Raw genomic sequence first — 18,600 nt, 5'->3', positions numbered from 1 at the left:
ATTTCTAGAGTGTTTTCATTAAAATGTCTACCTTTAGTGGTCCATTTAGAAAATCTTCCTCACGGCCGGGGTCGGTGGCTCACACCTGTAATTCCACCACTTTGGGAGACCAAGGTGGGTGGATCACAAGGTCAGGAATTTGAGACCAGCCTGGCCAACATGGTGAAACCCATCTCTACTAAAAAAAATACAAAAATTAGCCAGGCTTGGTGGTTTGCACGTGTAATTCCAGCTACTCGGAAGGCTGGGACAGGAGAATTGCTTGAACCTGGGAGGTGGAGGTTGGAGTGAGCTGAGATTGCGCCGGGCACTCCAACCTGGGTGACACAGCAAGACTCCATCTGGGAAGAAAAAAAAAAAAAAAGAAAATCTTCCTCACAAAAGGTTAGATAAATACTCACTTTTATTATTTTTAATTTACTTCTTTTTTATTCAGAGTCTTCCTCTGTCACCCAGGCTGGAGTGCAGTGGGACGATCATAGCTCAGTGGAGCCTCGACCTCTTGGGTTCAAGTGATCCTCCAGCCTCAGCCTTCAGAGGAGCTAGGACTACAGGGAAGCATGACCACACCCTGCTAAAATATTCACTTTTGTTTTCTCCTACATATTTGGTGATTTTTTTGTTTTCATTTTGTGCATTTAATGCTTTAATATGTCTGCAGTTTGTTTTGGTTTATCATGTGAGGAGAGGATTTGATCTTTTTTTTTTCAACTGTTAAACAATTGTCCCTGCAAGTTTATTGAATAATATACTTCTTTCCTACTGATTTTAAGATTTTTGAATTTAGTTGAAAGCTTTAACTTCTAGGGTCCTCTCCTGAGATTAATTTCCACTCCACTGATTTCTCTATTCCTCTACCTTTATCACAATATTTTAATAATATAGTCATATATCTGGTATTGCAAGTCCTTCAGTAGTTTTCCAAAATTTTCTTTGTCATTCTTGACTATTCTTTCATTTTATACTGAATTACATTAAGTTAAAAAAACATTCACTTAAGAACATATGTTTTGCTGTGAAAAAGTACTCAAGCTATATTAAGCAAAAAAAGTAAATTGTACAACAATATATATATTAGCCCTCTTAAAGTTAAAAAATGTCAGAAAAAGTGTAGAAGTGTATGTGCATGCCCATGTGTATGTGAGGCTGTTCCTTATTGATACATACAAACATTCTAGAATATTGGTCAAAAAAGTATTAATAATGGTTAGCTTTGGTGAGTGGGAATGGACATTGTGGAGAAGAGGAACTTATGCTTTTTTTTTTTTTTTTTTTGAAACGGAGTTTCGCTCGTTACCCAGGCTGGAGTGCAATGGCGCGATCTTGGCTCACCGCAACCTCCACCTCCTGGGTTCAGGCAATTCTCCTGCCTCAGCCTCCTGAGTAGCTGGGATTACAGGCACGCGCCACCATGCCCAGCTAATTTTTTGTTTTTTTAGTAGAGACGGGGTTTCACCATGTTGACCAGGATGGTCTCAATCTCTTGACCTCGTGATCCACCCGCCTCGGCCTCCCAAAGTGCTGGGATTACAGGCGTGAGCCACCGCGCCCGGCCAATGATGTTTTATTTTATGTATATTTTACCACAATTTTTTTTAAAGTTGATTACAATGATTTACCTCTGGGGAGTTGGATGGAGGAGTCAGGATGTAGGCCAAAGACAATATTTTTCACTTAACACCTTCTGCATGGCCTGAATTTTTCAGGAGAAGCCCGTGTTATTTTCAAAATAAAAAATTTTTAGGACTCTCTCTAGACCTATTCTGATTCAGAGGGCTGCCCAATTAAAAGAAAGGTAATGTCATAGCTAATTTAAAAACGTATTGGAAATCCTAAGCAGAATTACATTAAATTTATAAATGATGGGACAGCTTTAAAATATTGTTACTTTTTTTTTTTTTTTTTTGAGACGGAGTCTTGCTCTGTCGCCAGTCTGGAATGCAGTGGTGCAATCTCGGCTCACTGCAACCTTCGTCCCCTGGGTTCAAGCGATTCTTCCGCCTCAGCCTCCCGAGTAGCTGGGACCACAAGTGCGTGCCAGCACACCCGGCTAATTTTTGTGTTTTTAGTAGAGATGGGGTTTCACCATGTTGGCCAGGATGGTCTCGATCTCATGACCTCGTGATCTGCCCACCTTGGCCTCCCAAAGTGCTGGGATTAACAGGCATGAGCCACCGTGCTCAGCCTGTCAGTTACTCTTATAGAAATAGTTTTCAAAAATTTTTGCAATCCTTTGAAAAATTTGAAATTTCATCATATGGGTCCTACACAAGTTCTGTAGTTTATTAGTTTAACCCTGGGTTTTTTATATCTATCACTATCTATAGACTGATAGAGATATATATAATACTGTATCAATTGCCTAATTGCTATTCTTTGTAAAGTTAATTTGTCTCATTGAAGACTTTTTTCTAACTTTTTTCTTCTAAATAACTGAAGGAAACTGTTAATTTTTTATAATTTTCTTGACTTTAATCTTAAAAATAATCCAAAAGTAATTGGTCCATTCCAGTTGGTCAGTACAGGTTCAAGCTAAAATTATTGGTTTGTGTAGAAATATTAAGAATTTAGCCAATGTAACTGTTTTTTGTTTATGTGATTTTTTTAATCATGTAAACATGGCTTAAGAAAATATCTATTATGAAGAATATTCTATAGTATAAATGACTGCACAGCATAATACCTGTCACTCTCTGAAAAGGAATGCAAAGGAGTAATGAACGAAAAACAATTATTAGTACAATAGGATTTCCATGAATAATTTATGAGAGCCTAGACAAGGAGGAAACAATAGGTATCACCTATTTTGAGTCCTATAAACTTTCCCATATTTGCAGAAGATATTGCTTGTATGTAGTTTTTCATTTCAAAAAGGAAAGTGTTTTGCTTTTATTTCTGACTATATGTTATCATTGTAGAAAGCATTCAATATTATAGACTAGAAGTATTTTCTTATATGAAGATCAATCATAAACCTATCATCTAGAAAAAACTACCATAGTTTTTTGCCTATTCCTCAAGAATTAATTATATTAACATATATTTCACGTATTTATAAAAATGGGACCACACTGTACATGCAGTTTTATAGCCTTCTTTTTTCCCTTAATATATAATCACTGCTGTCTTTTAATGTCCATAAATACAGATCTTCATAATTCTTAATGGCTACTGTTAAAATGAATATTTTATTTTATGTCTATTCTATAATTTATTTGATCAATCCTCTGTTGATTAATATTTAGGTAGTTTCAAGTTTTTTACTTTGAATATTGTAATACATCTTTTCACACTTGACAAGAATATTCCTTAAGAAATGGAAATGCTAGATCAATGAGTCTGCATAAGACAAAAGTCTTAAAATTAAATGTTTTTTCTTAAAGTTAAAATATGTGTTATTGCTGAACTGTCCTCCAAAAGAAGTCATAGTCATTTTGCTCTCACAGCTTTTCTACACTGGTTTTTCTTTTCTTATTTTTTATTTTCAAATTCTGCAAAGTCTCAGAATACATTGTGTTAATATTATCTTAAAAATCATTTACATTCCAATAGGTTGGAAATTATATTTTATTCTTTCTTTTAATTTCCAGAATTTAATTACTAATGAAGTTTATCATGTTTCCATGTGTCTATGGGCTATTATCTTATTTCTGCTTTTCTTCTGAAGTATACATCTTATTATTATTGGCTTGTAAACACTTCTCAAGGATTACAAATATTATTTTTTTGTTTGTGATATGTATTTTTTAGTATGTCGTTAGTTTTTTTACCTTATGTCATTTTCATCATACAAAGTTTTTATGCATTCCAATTAATGCCTTTGATATCACTCTTAGACATTCTTTATAACAAGATTAGTGAGAAAAAATTCTGTATTTTATTCTAATTATATTATCTTTATCTTTTCATATTTTTCATTTATATCTCTAACCTACTTAGAGTTTCTTTTTTAAAAGTATACATTAAAGATTTAACCATATTTCTTCCAAATGGTTAATTACTATCCCCACACCACTTTTGAGCAATCCATATTTTCTCTGTTAAATTCTTGGATACATTGTTACCTAGTTCCAGATTTTCACCTCTGTTTCATTGATCTTAGCTGTGTAATTCCAAGGTATTGTTCATTGATCTTAGCTGTGTAATTCCAAGGTATTGTTCAGGTTTTTCTGCAATAGTGCTTTGTAACAAACACTTCCTCAAATCTCAGTGGTATACAACAACAAATATTTCTTTCATGGGTATCTGGGTCAGCTGTCACACTGCAGTGTTCTTTGGGACACAAATGGACCCTGCTCCAAGCTACAGGTCAGATTTGAGTGCTACACATTTTTTCTTTTTTCAGACTGTAATAACAACAGCTTCCTGGAACAAATTCTTCTTATAATGTATGGTAAGAGTACAAAAAGGCTGGTGAAACTTGCCATAGTCTTAAACCTCAACTCCAACACATTCTTTTTTCTATCCACACCGCATTGGTCTGAAGATCACCCAATCTACCCTAAGTGAATGGGAAAGGAGAGTGCATTGTCTCCACAGGGAAGGCTTGTCAAGGACAAAAGAATGAAGAACTGTAAGCAAATAATAATATCTACCACCCTGAGCTAGTTATATTTTCTAAGGCTCAGTTTCCTCAGTGTCAAATGGGATAATTGTGAAGATTCAACTATATAGATGATAAATGTCAAACATATTGTTCCTGGTATTTAGTCATTCAAAAATTGTGTATCTGCTTCCTAACAGTATATCACTTAAATTACTATTGTTCTGTGATACATACGCATATATACAGAGAGAGAGAGAGAGAGGAGACAGACAGAGAGAGAGACGGAGTCTTGAACTGTTGCCCAGACTGGAGTGCAATGGCGCAATCTTGGCTCACTGCAACCTCCGCCTCCTGGGTTTGAGTGATTCTTCTGCCTCAGCCTCCCAAGTAGCTAGGATTACAGGCACCTGCCATCATGCCTGGCTAATTTTTGTATTTCTGTAGAGACAGGGTTTCATCATGTTGGTCAGGCTGGTCTTGAACTCCTGACATCAGGTGATCTGCCTGCCTCGGCCTTCCAAAGTGCTGGGATTACAGGCATGAGCCACCGTGCCGGCCAAGATTTTTGAAAATGTAGAAGGGTAGATTAGCTCCTACCCCATCACTCTTTCTTTTAAAGGATTTTTCTGACTATTCTCTACCATTTTTTCCTCTAGATGAATAAATAGATTTTAGATTCCATCACATATGTTCATCTTTTTAATAAGTGAGGAAAATATCTTCTCAGTCATACTACTTTTAGACTGATGAGCAAGTTGTTCCACAGCCTTACCAAGAGGAGGTTGAGGAATGACTTGGAACCCATAATAATCAACATATTTTCTGTTTATTCAAAAAATTCAACACTATACTGCACCAACTTGCAAATAATATTGAATAAATTGGAGTGGTTAGTATCCTGGAAAAATAAGCTAAAATTTAAATTAGGATAAATATCATTTTTTAAATGAGGCTCAAAAGAAGCAAATGTGAGATGTACTCATAAACAATAACAGAATTATGCAGGAATGTCTAGGCAAACAGCATAGAAGAAAAAGACTTGAGAGTCTATCTAGAATGCATGAATGGTCCCCAATGCATACGAAAAAGTTTTTATGATTTCTGAAATATCTCAAACAGGCCGGAAACAATTTCTCCTCTGTTTCATGTGTTTTTGTTTTGTTTTGCTTGAGATGAGGTCTGGCTTTGTTGTCCAGGCTGGAGAGTGATCTCCATGCACTGCAACATCTGCCTCCCAGATTCAAGCAATTCTGCCTCAGCCTCCTGAATAGCTGGGATTACATGTGCGCGCCACCATGCCTGGCTTAGTAGAGATGGGGTTTCTCCTTGTTGGTCAGGCTGGTCTTGAACTCCCAACCTCAGGTGATCCACCCACCTCGGCCTTCCAAAGTGCTGGGATTATAGGTGTGAGCCACTGTGCCCGGCCTGTTTTTACCTGTTTTATCATGAGAAATATTTTAAATAATGAGTAAGGAAGAGATATGCTGACATATAATGAGAACTTGCCTTCCTAAAAAAAGTAAATTTTTAAAATGTTACAAATCCTTAAACTTACTTGTTCAGTCTCACTAGATTTCAGCTACAGGTTTTGATCTCTACTTTAAAAAATCCTGAATATGTAAACCAAGTCTTTCATTATTTTTTCTCTGAAACATACCTTAGTCTTAACAGAAATCTTCCTTGACAAGAGGAAAGTTTTTTATGGTTGAGGCCTGAGGTTGTCTCATTTAAGGCCATTTTAAGCTGACTTCTAATATTAAGATAGTTAAGGAGAAAATATAGGCATCACTTATCTCACATGGCCTCTACAGAATCTGATCTGGTCAGCAGCATAACTGCAAATAAAAGCATTATATCCTAAAGTTTACTGCAATTTTCTCTTTTCCCCCCACCCCTCACCTTTTTTTTTTTTGAGACAGAGTTTCATTCTGTTGCCCAGGCTAGAGTGCAGTGGTGTGATCTTGGCTCACCGCAACCTCCACCTTTCAGGTTCAAGCAATTCTCCTGCCTCAGCCTCCTGGTAGCTGGGATTCCAGGTGTGCATCACCATGCCCAGCTGATTTTTGTATTGTTAGTAGAGATGGGGGTTCACCATGTTGCCCAGGCTGGTCTTGAACTCCTGACCTCAAGTGATTCACCCCGCTTGGCCTCCCAAAGTGGGATTATAGGTATGAGCCACTGCGCCTGGCCAAATTTATTGCTATTTTCTGAATTAAAAGGTATTATACTAATAAGATGGAACAAAATCTAGTGATAGTTACCGCTTTAACGATTCAGATTCAGAAATAGCCACTCATCCTCCCAGGAAGAAAAGTTTTTAACTCAACAAGTAGAAAATAGAGCTGCTTTCATACATTTTTTTATAAATGCTTCAAAGAAAGAAATAGGCAGGTAAAAACCTTAAAGCACAGGAAAATACAGCAAGAAATAATGTGGCTTTTTGTTTGGTTTTACTAATTCATATTACTTTCTTTGTTCCTTAAATCTACTTCTCTTTTTCTTCTTATTTCTAAAGTCAATGGAGAAAGGATACATTGTTGTAGAACAAGCAATAAAAGACATGTTAATGATATAATAGGTAAAAATGTAAAAAATCTAACTTAGGTCTTAACAGTCCTGCAGGACATTAGCCTCTCCTTACATTCTGTTTTGTTTATGCTTTTTTCTTTTAGAGATTAGGTCTTCCATACTTATCTGGCAGGGGAGATACCATGATCACGAAGGTGGTTTTCCCAGGGCGAGGCTTATGCATTGCACTCCGGATGTGCTGACCCCTGCGTTTTCCCCAAATGGAGGAAACCCGACTGCAGAGTTTGTGATAGTGGGGACTACACTGCAGCTTTCCCCTGATTAAAAAGAAAAAAAGAGAGAGAGAGAGATTAGGTGTTCCTAGGTTGCCTGTACTGGGCTTCAACTTCTCGGCTCAAAAGGTCCGCTTGCCTCAGTCTCCTGAATAGCTGGTACTAAAGGTACACACTAGTGCACCCAGCTATCTTCTGTTTTCTTCTCACGTCTCACCACCTCCATTTTTCATCAGCACTGTCATCTTAACTGAACACCAAAAGAATGAATGATGCTATTGGGAGCTACAACTTTTATTTAAATGTACAGTAGTTCTATCTTTTAAATAATTGACGATCTAACAGAAGAGACAAGATAACTCTGAAATGAATTCACTTAAAATAAACTAATATGGATCGTTTAGTTATTCTAGATATTTACTTGTAGATTTGCTTATTATATAGATATTTGTATGCATCTGTTACATAAATTATTACATATAAACATATGTACATGAAAGGGAGGAAGTCATCATTGTTCTGTATTAGTCCAGAGATGGTTTCTGCAAGAAAATATTGATGGCTGATAATTCCCTGCTTTTAGAAAGCTTTAAGGTTAGAATGGGCCAAAAGACCACCTGAACTTTTTACTTCTAGAAACCGCAATATTGTCACAAAAATAATTGGTCTCTATTGGACAACTAAGAATACACATATATAATATCCAACACATATCTACACACTCATTACTACTAGTCTCTTTGCCTTAGGGTGAAAAAAACTTTCTTTCAAACTGAATTTGGATGAACTAGAAATAAATTCATTTATGAAGAAAAAAACTTATTTCTGTTTTCCATTTCCGTGTGTAGTTTGATAACTGACTTCTACTTTAGAACTATTTTTCACACAAATATAAAGAATACACATTGAAAGAAATGTCCAAGTTGTCAGCAGGAATGAAATTTCAAATCACTTTACTGGAAACATAAACAGTCTTCATGTAACCTTCACTCAAAAGAGCTAATAGTAGTTAGTATAAATGCATCCCATTTACTGAAACTTCAATTTATCTTTCTAACTTGAATGACTTTAGTAATGTTATACTTTCTTAAAATTAATAAAATTGTTATACTTACCTGTATCTCTATGAAGGAATAAATGTGGCTATACAACTAAAGTTATATATTTGTTAGCTATCCTACATTTTTACAGGGCCGAGCTCCAATACATCTGTTCCTAATGATCTGGAACTTCTTGTCCTTGGTAGGGTGAGTTGGAATACCATTTCTGATATTTTTCTACTGAGGATACTTTCTTAGTACTTCAAAATCCAAATAACCTTGAAGATCCCATCTAGCACAACTTTGGATAAAGATATATTACCTACCTGTAACTTAACAACAAAGATAATTTTTTTCCTCAACAGCAAAGTGGGAAAAGTATTCTGAGTTCCATCTGAAACTTGGTCCATTTCTTTTTAGGGTACACTGGACAATTAAATAAACTATTTTCAATTTTTTTGGTTAAGTGAACTTTTAATAATAAAACAAGCCACCTAAATGGTTTTCCATTGAGATGAGAAGTTTTATAAAGACCTTGGGTTGTTTTACCCAACACTTTATGCTGTGAATAACTCATGGTTATCTTGAGAACTAGGCTGTAACGTGCCTTTCATGGTCTAATTTTAAAGGTTTTGCGGAATGGAGCTTCCACTACTTTCTTGGGAAGACACTTCTCCAGTGTAGCCCCTCTAATTATTTAAGGTAGGTTTCCATTGCTTTAAAATAGCTGAGTTATTCAAGTTTGAAAAACAGCTACTGCACAAGCAGCCTGACTTAAACTGACAAAAGCAAGGAAATTCTGGATCCATAATTCACCTTCCACCCCTTGACCTCACAAACCGCCATATTAGCGTGATCACACCAAAATACCAGCTTGTGTTTACAGTTTCAGTCCTCCTGATGGCGGACGGGCGCGTGTACACGAGCACTCGCTCTGTGTGCACTGAATAGGATCACGATCCGGAGAGCTGAAAATGTAAACACAAGCTGGTATTATGGTGTGACTGGCGGTTTGTGGTTCTTTGTTTGAATACTTTAAAAATGGGCACCCTGGCAAGAACAAAAGAGGCATAAAGCAGAACTGCTTTTAAATGGCTCCTCTCATCTTTGTCCCTCCTCAGGTAGACCCGAAATAACTTATCCACTTGACGGGGTCCCCAGGAACCATGTGTTTTTGCCTAGTTGGCTATGCTTCAATGCAACAGTTTTGTTTTCAAATGCAGGCCGTTAATACTTTGCCTTTGGTAGTTTAAAATTATTTTCTGAGTATCTGCAAGCACTATACCTTTCCAGTTATTATTTGTACCAAAATCTTCCACCTTGCAAATTCATTGCAATGTTTGATATGTTGGAGCAAGAACCTAAACGTCTTATATGGCCTTTTTAAAAATTTACAAGTTAACAATGGTTCCCTCACCCCAAATGAAGACTGGCACCAACCTAACTCTATTAGACAACATATCTACCTACCGCTCTTGCTTATGCAATTTTAGTCATTGATTTTGAAGTGTAGATGTTGACCTCAAGAGAAATGTAAAGGGTAAAGTGTTAAAAAGTTAAAATTATAAGCTTTATTTTAGCACAGCACTTGGTAGCATAGTTGGTCCATCCGCTTCCTCTGTAGTCTTTGCCATTTCTCTATCTTTTTTTTTTTTTTTTTTGAGATGAAGTTTTTGCTCTTGTTGCTCAGGCTGGAGTGTAATGGCTTGATCTTGGCCCCCTGCAACCTCTGCCTCCTGGGTTCAAGCAATTCTTCTGCCTCAGCCTCCCGAGTAGTGTGTGCCACCACGCCTAGTAATTTTTTGTATTTTTAGTAAAGAGAGGGTTTCACCATGTTGGCCAGGCTGGTCTTGAACTCCTGACACAGGTGATCCACCCACCTTGGCCTCCCAAAGTGCTGGGATTACAGGCATGAGCCATTGTGCCCAGCCCATTCGTCCATCTTAACATGAAGTAAGTTTCATCATTATTCCCTTCACTGTAAACTTTGATTCTTAAATAGATTGACTTGTAGAGTGAAGAGATTACCATATCATTGCAAGGGGAAAATTCAGACATATAAAGAATAAAGTTTGAAAAAAATTTATTTCCTCAAAAATGTCAATATAGCACATGATATGCTTGACTTGGTGGTAAAGTACTGTTTTGATTTTTAAAGAACAACATTCTCCCTTTGGAATTAGGTATATCATTGCTATCAAAAAAAAGTAACTAAAGGAACAGTGGATAGTTTGGCAGATCCCTTTTGTAAAATAAAAGTTATAAATTGATTTTACACCTATTGAAGCAGCCATTCGTCACTGTAAACTTATTTCTGACAACTGTTTCTTTTAGAATCCAGTAAATAATTGAAAAACAAAAGCGATTTTCTCAATACAATTGAAAAGTAGTTAATGTAAAGACATATATACAAACAACTCCTGGTTGTAGACAGTTTTGATGTAGACTCTGGTTCTTAATAAAGGAATAAAGAGGAATCTTAGCTTGGGATGTTTTAATGAAATGCCACTCAAATGGAAGCAAGTGATTTCAGAAGTGTTGTCAGTCACTTTAGACTGAAGAGAAATAATAAGAAATAGCTTTTAAGATATCAAATAATTTACACTAAAATGCTATACCATAGCACCTCACCTTTGAATAGGTCAACAATTTGCTTTGTTTAAAACATACTGTACTTGATCACTTCATGAAACTGCACAACTTGATTGAACTTTGTCATCTTGTATCTTGATTATCTCTCTCCACGTGAGATCCCTCACTAAGACAGCTTGCAAGCATTTCACAAATTATAATAAAAGAACCACCTACATGTACGTCAATACTGACATATCTGAATTTTGTTATTTTCACCTGGGGTATGTTTAGGCTCAATTGAAAACTAAATTATGGAATGAATAGATTTCCTGGAAGAGTGAGTTTGGCCTTATTTTACAAACACATTTTCAGAACAACCGTATGAAGCTGTTTTGGAGATTCATTACCCATGGTAATATGTTCATATATATAAATAATTAAGATATAAAGAATTAACTTTTCACAAGTTTTATCCCCAATATAATATAAACTCATATCTTTTGTGCCATATTTCATATTCTAGAGAAAAAAATTCTATGCTACAGGAATTCATAACTTTAGCTTTTCATTTTAGTGGTTTTAAAAAGTTTTTATTTCAAATATGATTATAATTTTACAGATAGCTCAAAACATCTATGAGCTTGCAGATATCCTTATTATTCCTCAAAATTTGCATTGGCCCATCCACTTTTTGATGTCATCATTTTTCTTAGCTACCTAATAGTATTAGCATTTACAGATAAATGAGGCCTTTTAAATTAGAAGGTCTTTGGCAAATTTATCTTGTGGAAACTAGCTAAGAAACGTAAAGTAGGGGTCACAAATGCTGCAACAATTTCTTACCTCTACATCTAACAATAAGGGTTTTTAAAAAGATGAAAAAGTTCTAGAGATGGACAGTGGTGATGATCGCGCAGCAATGTGAACAGTTAAAATGGTTTCACATTAAATATATTTTACAACAATAAAAAGTAGAGTTAAGATTAATTTGAATGAGAAATTAGGGACTGACTCTAAGAACCTATTTGCCTCACAAAAAGCAACTATACTACAGAAAAGATGCAAAAATAGTTGAGAGAGATTAAGCAGGAAAACCAAACATTCTTCCCAATTCATTGGAGCAAACACTTAGGAATTTTTTGCCATTGGAATTCATTCAAATTCAAATTAATCATGTAAAGTAGCCAAAATATAATATTAAAGTAAGGCAAAATTTATTAAATAGTCTTTATTCTCTCCTCTATATTTTTTAACTGGCCGTTTTTATTTTTCCAGGTTGTTATTTTTTAAGTTCATGCACATGAGCATATAAGTTATCTGTAAGACTACTTCTAAAAATGAAAATGAATAAAGTAAAAAGAAGTGAAAAATAACACTGCCTTAAATACTAGTGAATTTTAAGTAGTTGAATTTTTTAAAGTAAACTCTAAGTCATACTTTAGGGCCTACTTTCCCACTTTTTAATAGCTTTCTAAAAAAATTCAAACCTTGAAGTGCATGCAATTAGAAACATGCAACAGTGAGGCTAGGCTTAGTCACAGTACTATTTCAATGCAAGTGGCTTCTATTTTTGTGTCCTACGGAAAAATAGGATTAGAATGTTCTAACCTCTGCTCATTCTGTAGGTGAGAGTATTAAGATGGCTGTTTAAAAAATTAAAGAATTGGTTTCTTTTTAGTCAGTTCCTTCTCATGTTTTAGTTATTCGGTGATTATTTTACTATAATTTGGAGCATTAAGGGCATACAATTAATTTTATATTCATAATCGGCTCCAAACTTTCCTGGACAGACTACTATGGATGCGACTTATCTCTGAGTATCAGGACATGGTTTCTGTCTCATACTCATATTGTTCTGCTGGTTTTGTGCCCTAGCTGTATGGTTTTAATTCCATTATCTAAATCAGCGCAGTGTTATATAAATGTATAGAATCTCAGAGCTGGATGAATTTTGAATACATCTAGTTCAAGCACCCATCTGATGATGTTTGAATCACTTCAAGTACTTACACAGCCTTAGTGTTAATAAGGGATAGTAGTACTTTCTGTTACTGGGGCATATACAACTTAGAACAGAAAAACTAATAAGCCAGGAATAAATTACTATTCCTCATCTGCAAAAGATGTATAGGATTGAAGATTAAATGAAATAACCTATATAAGCATACCTAGCACAGTGCTAGAAATATAATACATATTGAAAATAGTTATACTTAAATCCATTAATCCATTTGCATCATACTCATGACTCTATGTTCCCGAGTGTCTAGTGCTACTTAATGTCACATAGATTTTTTTTTTGCACTTGGTTGTCTATTATGATGTTAAGGTTGAAGTTGTTAAAGTGTCATTAATCTAATATTATGATATAGAACCAGTTCACAGCTTTTTAAAATGAAAGAAAAATGAAGATACTTTTACTACATACTAGATTCTTGTGACATTAGGGCTTTGGCTATGTCAAGATAAATTTACATAAATATTTACTTGTTCATTTAATTCACCTTCTCATTCACTCACTCTAATGCTAAAAGCTTAGTGACAAACTGTAAACATCACTAGAAATTTTGGAGTCTTATCACAGCCTCAATGAATGCTTATCTTTATAAATTCAAAACTCCTCTTCCACTTCATTTTACATTTTGGTTGACTAGATAATGGAGGAGTATGAAAACCTGTTAACTTCTAAATCTAAAATACCTCACATGTCTATTTCTTAATTTTATATGTGTATATATAAAACTTCTGTCTAGTAAAAAGTCAGATACCTACATTCAGCTAGGTATTATAGTCTTTGAGACATGTTTTCAAATGTTCTTAAATATTTCTTGTTCTATGATTATTATTACAGCAATCTGATTATAAGTAGTTTTGTTTAAGGTAAATTACTTTATATTATGAAGATGTGACTTAAAAAACTTTAAAGTAATTAGCAGCTCTGGTTTACCTGAAAGACACAGATATTAGAAACATGTAATTTAGTATCAGTACATCTCTAATATCAATGTTATTTAAAGCTATACATTAAGCTCATAAGCATCTGTAGTGACAGAAGAAGCATGCAGCAAAGTACTGCAAAACTGGAATAGAATTAATTGGTTTTGGTCTACCCACTTCAAATTAGAAAATAGCAACAGAAAAAAAAATTAAACACTAAATTTATTCGTTAGGCAGGATCAGCAATCATGCTGCCCACACATGATCTGCAATGAATTTGTAAATAAGATTCATCACCTGGAGGATAATAAACTCTAGTTTAATGGTCCAAAAGACTAGACAAGTAAAAACTACTAATGAATGTACTATATAAACACAGGGGCAAGAATGTATATTGGTTGAGCAAATAGGATAACAAGGAGACTCTGTTTTGTTATTAAAGTAGACCAAAAGATACACGACACATATCTGGAGATTTTTCTGAGGTGTTAACACTGCTCAAAACAGGGTCACTTAAAAGGAATGGAAAAGTGTTAGTACTAGGTAAAGGGGGCAGAAGTTGATTTTTAGAAAGGAGTTGGCATTTTAAAAAGTAAGGATCACTGTAAAAAAAAAAAAAAACCTGAGACAGTTACCTTAATTTTAGTTAATTTTTCATAATTGCATATTGAAAGTTTTACTAATAATAATCTGAAGTGATTTTAGCGCACTATCTCAGATGTGATTTCAACAATGAAGAGATATCTTCAAGTATTATTTATTGGGATAATAATTATAAAATAAAATTGTCAGTATTACCTTACTTTTTAGTAGAGACTTTGATGTGAAAAACATTTCCTCTTGTAAGTTATAGTTCTATAACACATCTTAATTTTGAATACAAAACAAAACATTCAACTTCACATCCATTCAAATGAGAATTTCTTCCTTAGTGCAAGCTGAGAACCTTGAGAAGCACAGAGGTAAAAGAATCAATTGCAATATTTATTTAAAATTCACAGTTCTGATCTCTACCTCATACCAATTGAAACAGTCTCTGGCATTGTAACCCTGAAATCTGTATACAATTGTAACTAGACCTCTACTTGATTCTTATGCCTACTAAAGCTTGAGAATTACTTTACTAGTTAATATTATGCTTGTCGTAAGTTTCTTTAAATATTTCCCTTTTATAAACAAAATTATTTTTTCAGTAGTCATATAGAAATACATTTGCAGGCCAGACATGGTGGCTCAAGCCAGTAATACCAGCACTTTGGGAGGCCGAGGTGGGTGGATCATCTGAGGTCAGGAGTTTGAGATCAGCCTGGCCAACATAGTGAAACCCCGTCTCTAGTAGAAATACAAAAATTAGCTGGGCATTCTGGTGCACACCTGTAGTCCCAGTTACTTGGGAGGCTGAGGCAGGAGAATCACTTGAACTCAGAAGGCAGAGGTTGCAGTGAGCCCAGATTGTGCTACTGCACTGCACTTCAGCCTGGGTGACAGAGCAAGACTCAGTCTCAGGAAAAAAAAAAAAAAAAAACAGAATGAAATTACTTATATAAAGTAATTAAGTTGTCTGACCTGCAGTCACTTTAATGGAATCAATAATATTATTAATGCTAAAATTAAATGCAACAGAAGTCAAAGGGAAATATTAATAAAGGAAGTAACATTCAAGTTTTTGAATGCTGTAGAACTCAGTTATTAATTAGAAATATAATCAATATTTAAAATATACCACTTTTAAGCAATTTATCAAAACATCTCAGTATCTCAAAGAATATGTCATAGATCACTCAAAACAGATTTCACAAAATATTGTAAAGCCCATGTAATTCACTAATAAGACTTGTATTAGACCCAATTCTAATAATTGATCTGGTTTATTTGATCACAGAACATGAAAGGAGGCAATATTTCTGAATGAAAGTTGAAGGAAGAAGATGTTTGTTATTAGTAGTTGCTTTTAAAAAGTAGTATCTGGAAAAAAGGAAAAAATGCTTATTTAAAAACAAGCCTCAAATTACAATACTACTAAAATACTGTAAAGAGTTATCTCAAAATATATAATTATCTCATTTAATGTAGGGTCAAATACTAGAATAATCTGCATGTCATTGTGTAGTACCATGATTGATGATCCCTATTAATCATCAAGAAACAGGTTTATAAACCCTAGTTTAGGAAAGGAGAGAAATGTGTAACCTCGTTTAGATGGATTGCTTAAAATGAACAATTCTTAAGGAATTCAAAATTCTTCTATTTTTTTTTTTTTTTGAGCCAGAGTCTGGCTCTGTCACCCCGGTTGGAGTGCAGTGGCCTGATCTCAGCTCACTGCAACCTCTGCCTCCCAGGTTCAAGCGATTCTCCTGCCTCAGACTCCCAAGTAACTGGGATTACAGGTGCCCACCACCATGCCTGGCTAATTTTTGTATTTTTTGTAGAGATGGAGTTTCACCATGTTGGCCAGGCTGGTCTGGAACTTCAGACCTCAAGTGATCTGGCCATCTCAGCCTCCCAAAGTGCTGGGATTACACGTGTGCACCACCATGCCTGGCCTCTTTAATTCTTAAAGAGATACATTTCACCTATCATGAAAAGTCACCAGTTGGATTTACCTCAAAGGAAGACAAGGTTTTTTCCCAAATAGTTTAACTTAAAGAATAGGGATTGTTACTTAGACATAGGCGCCATCTAGTGGCAAAAAGTAATAGGAATCTGGCTTTCATATGGTAGGTTGTCAGTAAGCATTAGTTCCTTTAATTCTTTCACCTTTTCATTAATATAGATGAGCAAGTCTAGTCAATAGTAAAACTGAACAAGCACTGAAGGAAAATACTGTAGATGAAATATGATTAGACAAGTAAGGATTTAAGATGTTTTGAGTATGAGAAGAGTGGCAGATATAAAATGACAAAGAAGGAGCAAAAGGCATATAAGCTGGGAGCACAGTATCCAGAGGACTTGCTAAAATATTTTTTTAAATTGTCTATTTAAAATTGCACAGATTAGGCCGGGCGCGGTGGCTCAAGCCTGTAATCCCAGCACTTTGGGAGGCCGAGGCGGGTGGATCACGAGGTCGAGAGATCGAGACCATCCTGGTCAACATGGTGAAACCCCGTCTCTATTAATACAAAAAAATTAGCTGGGCACGGTGGCGCGTGCCTGTAATCCCAGCTACTCAGGAGGCTGAGGCAGGAGAATTGCCTGAACCCAGGAGGCGGAGGTTGCGGTGAGCCAAGATCGCGCCATTGCACTCCAGCCTGGGTAACAAGAGCGAGACTCCGTCTCAAAAAAAAAAAAAAAAAAAAAAAAAAAAAAAAAAAAAAAAATAAAATAAAATTGCACAGATTGAACTGAAGATTGTTTGTTTAACTTCAAAGGAATAGAGATGGCTGAAGATCACAAAATAAGGAAGAACTCGAAGATGATGGAGATATTGTTAACAAAAATAGGGAAGATATAGAGCATACAAAATGAAAGTCAATACCAATAGAGTTTAAGAAAAAACTTCGTTGAAGGTTGATTATACAGTTTTCTTACATTTTTATTATTGCTTTATATTTTATTAATGGGGGTAGAATTCTCCCTTTGATGAGAGTTGTTACATAGGACATTATTACACATTCAAAAATTAGCCTGTCATAAGGCAAACTGGGTTTTCTGATTAATTACAGTTAACTCATAAATATGTATTAAATAACTACTTATAGCTAGACAAATTCTAGGGAATGGGTAACACTGAAAGAAAAAATAATCTCTGCTCATAATCTAACAAAATATAGCTGAAATGACAAGGAGTTACAACAGATAATATTTCATAGAAAAAAATAATATAAAAGGCATTCCAAACTTATGACCACTGTCTAATCAAAGCTCACGGAAGGGGATTCTTGCTTATCCTGGTGTTTTGTGCCAGCCTAAGAGGAAGTAACTCTATTAAAAGTTTATAGTGTGGACTTACTATTTGGTTTGACATATATTTCTATATTTTTGGGCATTGCTATGTTCAAACATAAATACAAAATACATTTTTTCCAAAGTAAAAATAGGAATTCTTGTTTTAATCAGCCACCATTTTGGATTAGGAAGCAGGATATGAGATGAAGAGTAGATAGGGTTTAGAAATAGATGGCCATGGATTGAACCCTAGTTCTGCCAATTTTTAGTTTTTAGCCTGTTTGCAAAGTATGCAAATTCTCTGAGGTAATCTTTTGTTCTATAAAGAGTTAATACTCTCAATTATGTAAAACCATAAATGGCATTGCTGGACTATGGTAAGTTTTCGATAAGCTTTAGTTCCTTTCATTTGTTGACCCTTTTGTTACTATAGATATACAAGGCTAGTCAATAGTAAAATTGAACAAGTACTGAATGGAAATATGTTAGATGGAATATGATTGGACAAGGAAGGATTTAAGATGTTTTGAGCAAGAGCTAGAAGAGAATGACAGACTTAAAATGACAAGGAGCAAAAGGCATATAAGATAGAAGCATAAACTTGAAATTAACATGCAATGTTGATGCAGAGGCCAAGGTAGAGAGTAAGAAGAAGTAGCACAAGAATGGCATTAGGGACATGTAAGAAATTATTCCTTTAAGATCTATTTTATATGATAGACAATAGGGAACCAAAGTATTTTCTTGAAAAATAGTGAAATACACTGAAAATCAGCTGGTTTTCCACCTTATTTTGCCATTGAACTGACTCAATCTA

At 34.9% G+C, this 18,600-nt stretch overlaps 1 non-coding gene across 1 annotated transcript; it reads left to right on the top strand.

Annotated features, from left to right (window-relative positions):
- Positions 1 to 7,232: 7,232 nt before the first annotated feature.
- Positions 7,233 to 7,394, top strand: LOC135277160 (U1 spliceosomal RNA). The gene has a single exon (XR_010344753.1). It is a non-coding gene; the product is annotated as a U1 spliceosomal RNA (small nuclear RNA).
- The last annotated feature ends 11,206 nt before the right edge of the window (positions 7,395 to 18,600 follow it).

The sequence above is a fragment of the Aotus nancymaae genome, unplaced genomic scaffold, assembly GCF_030222135.1.
Source record: "Aotus nancymaae isolate 86718 unplaced genomic scaffold, 86718_ANA_hifiasm-v0.15.2.pri h1tg000029l, whole genome shotgun sequence".
NCBI classification, from domain to species: Eukaryota; Metazoa; Chordata; class Mammalia; order Primates; family Aotidae; genus Aotus; species Aotus nancymaae.
The sequence above is the reverse complement of the archived record's forward strand: the minus strand, read 5'-3'. Positions and strand labels throughout refer to the sequence as shown.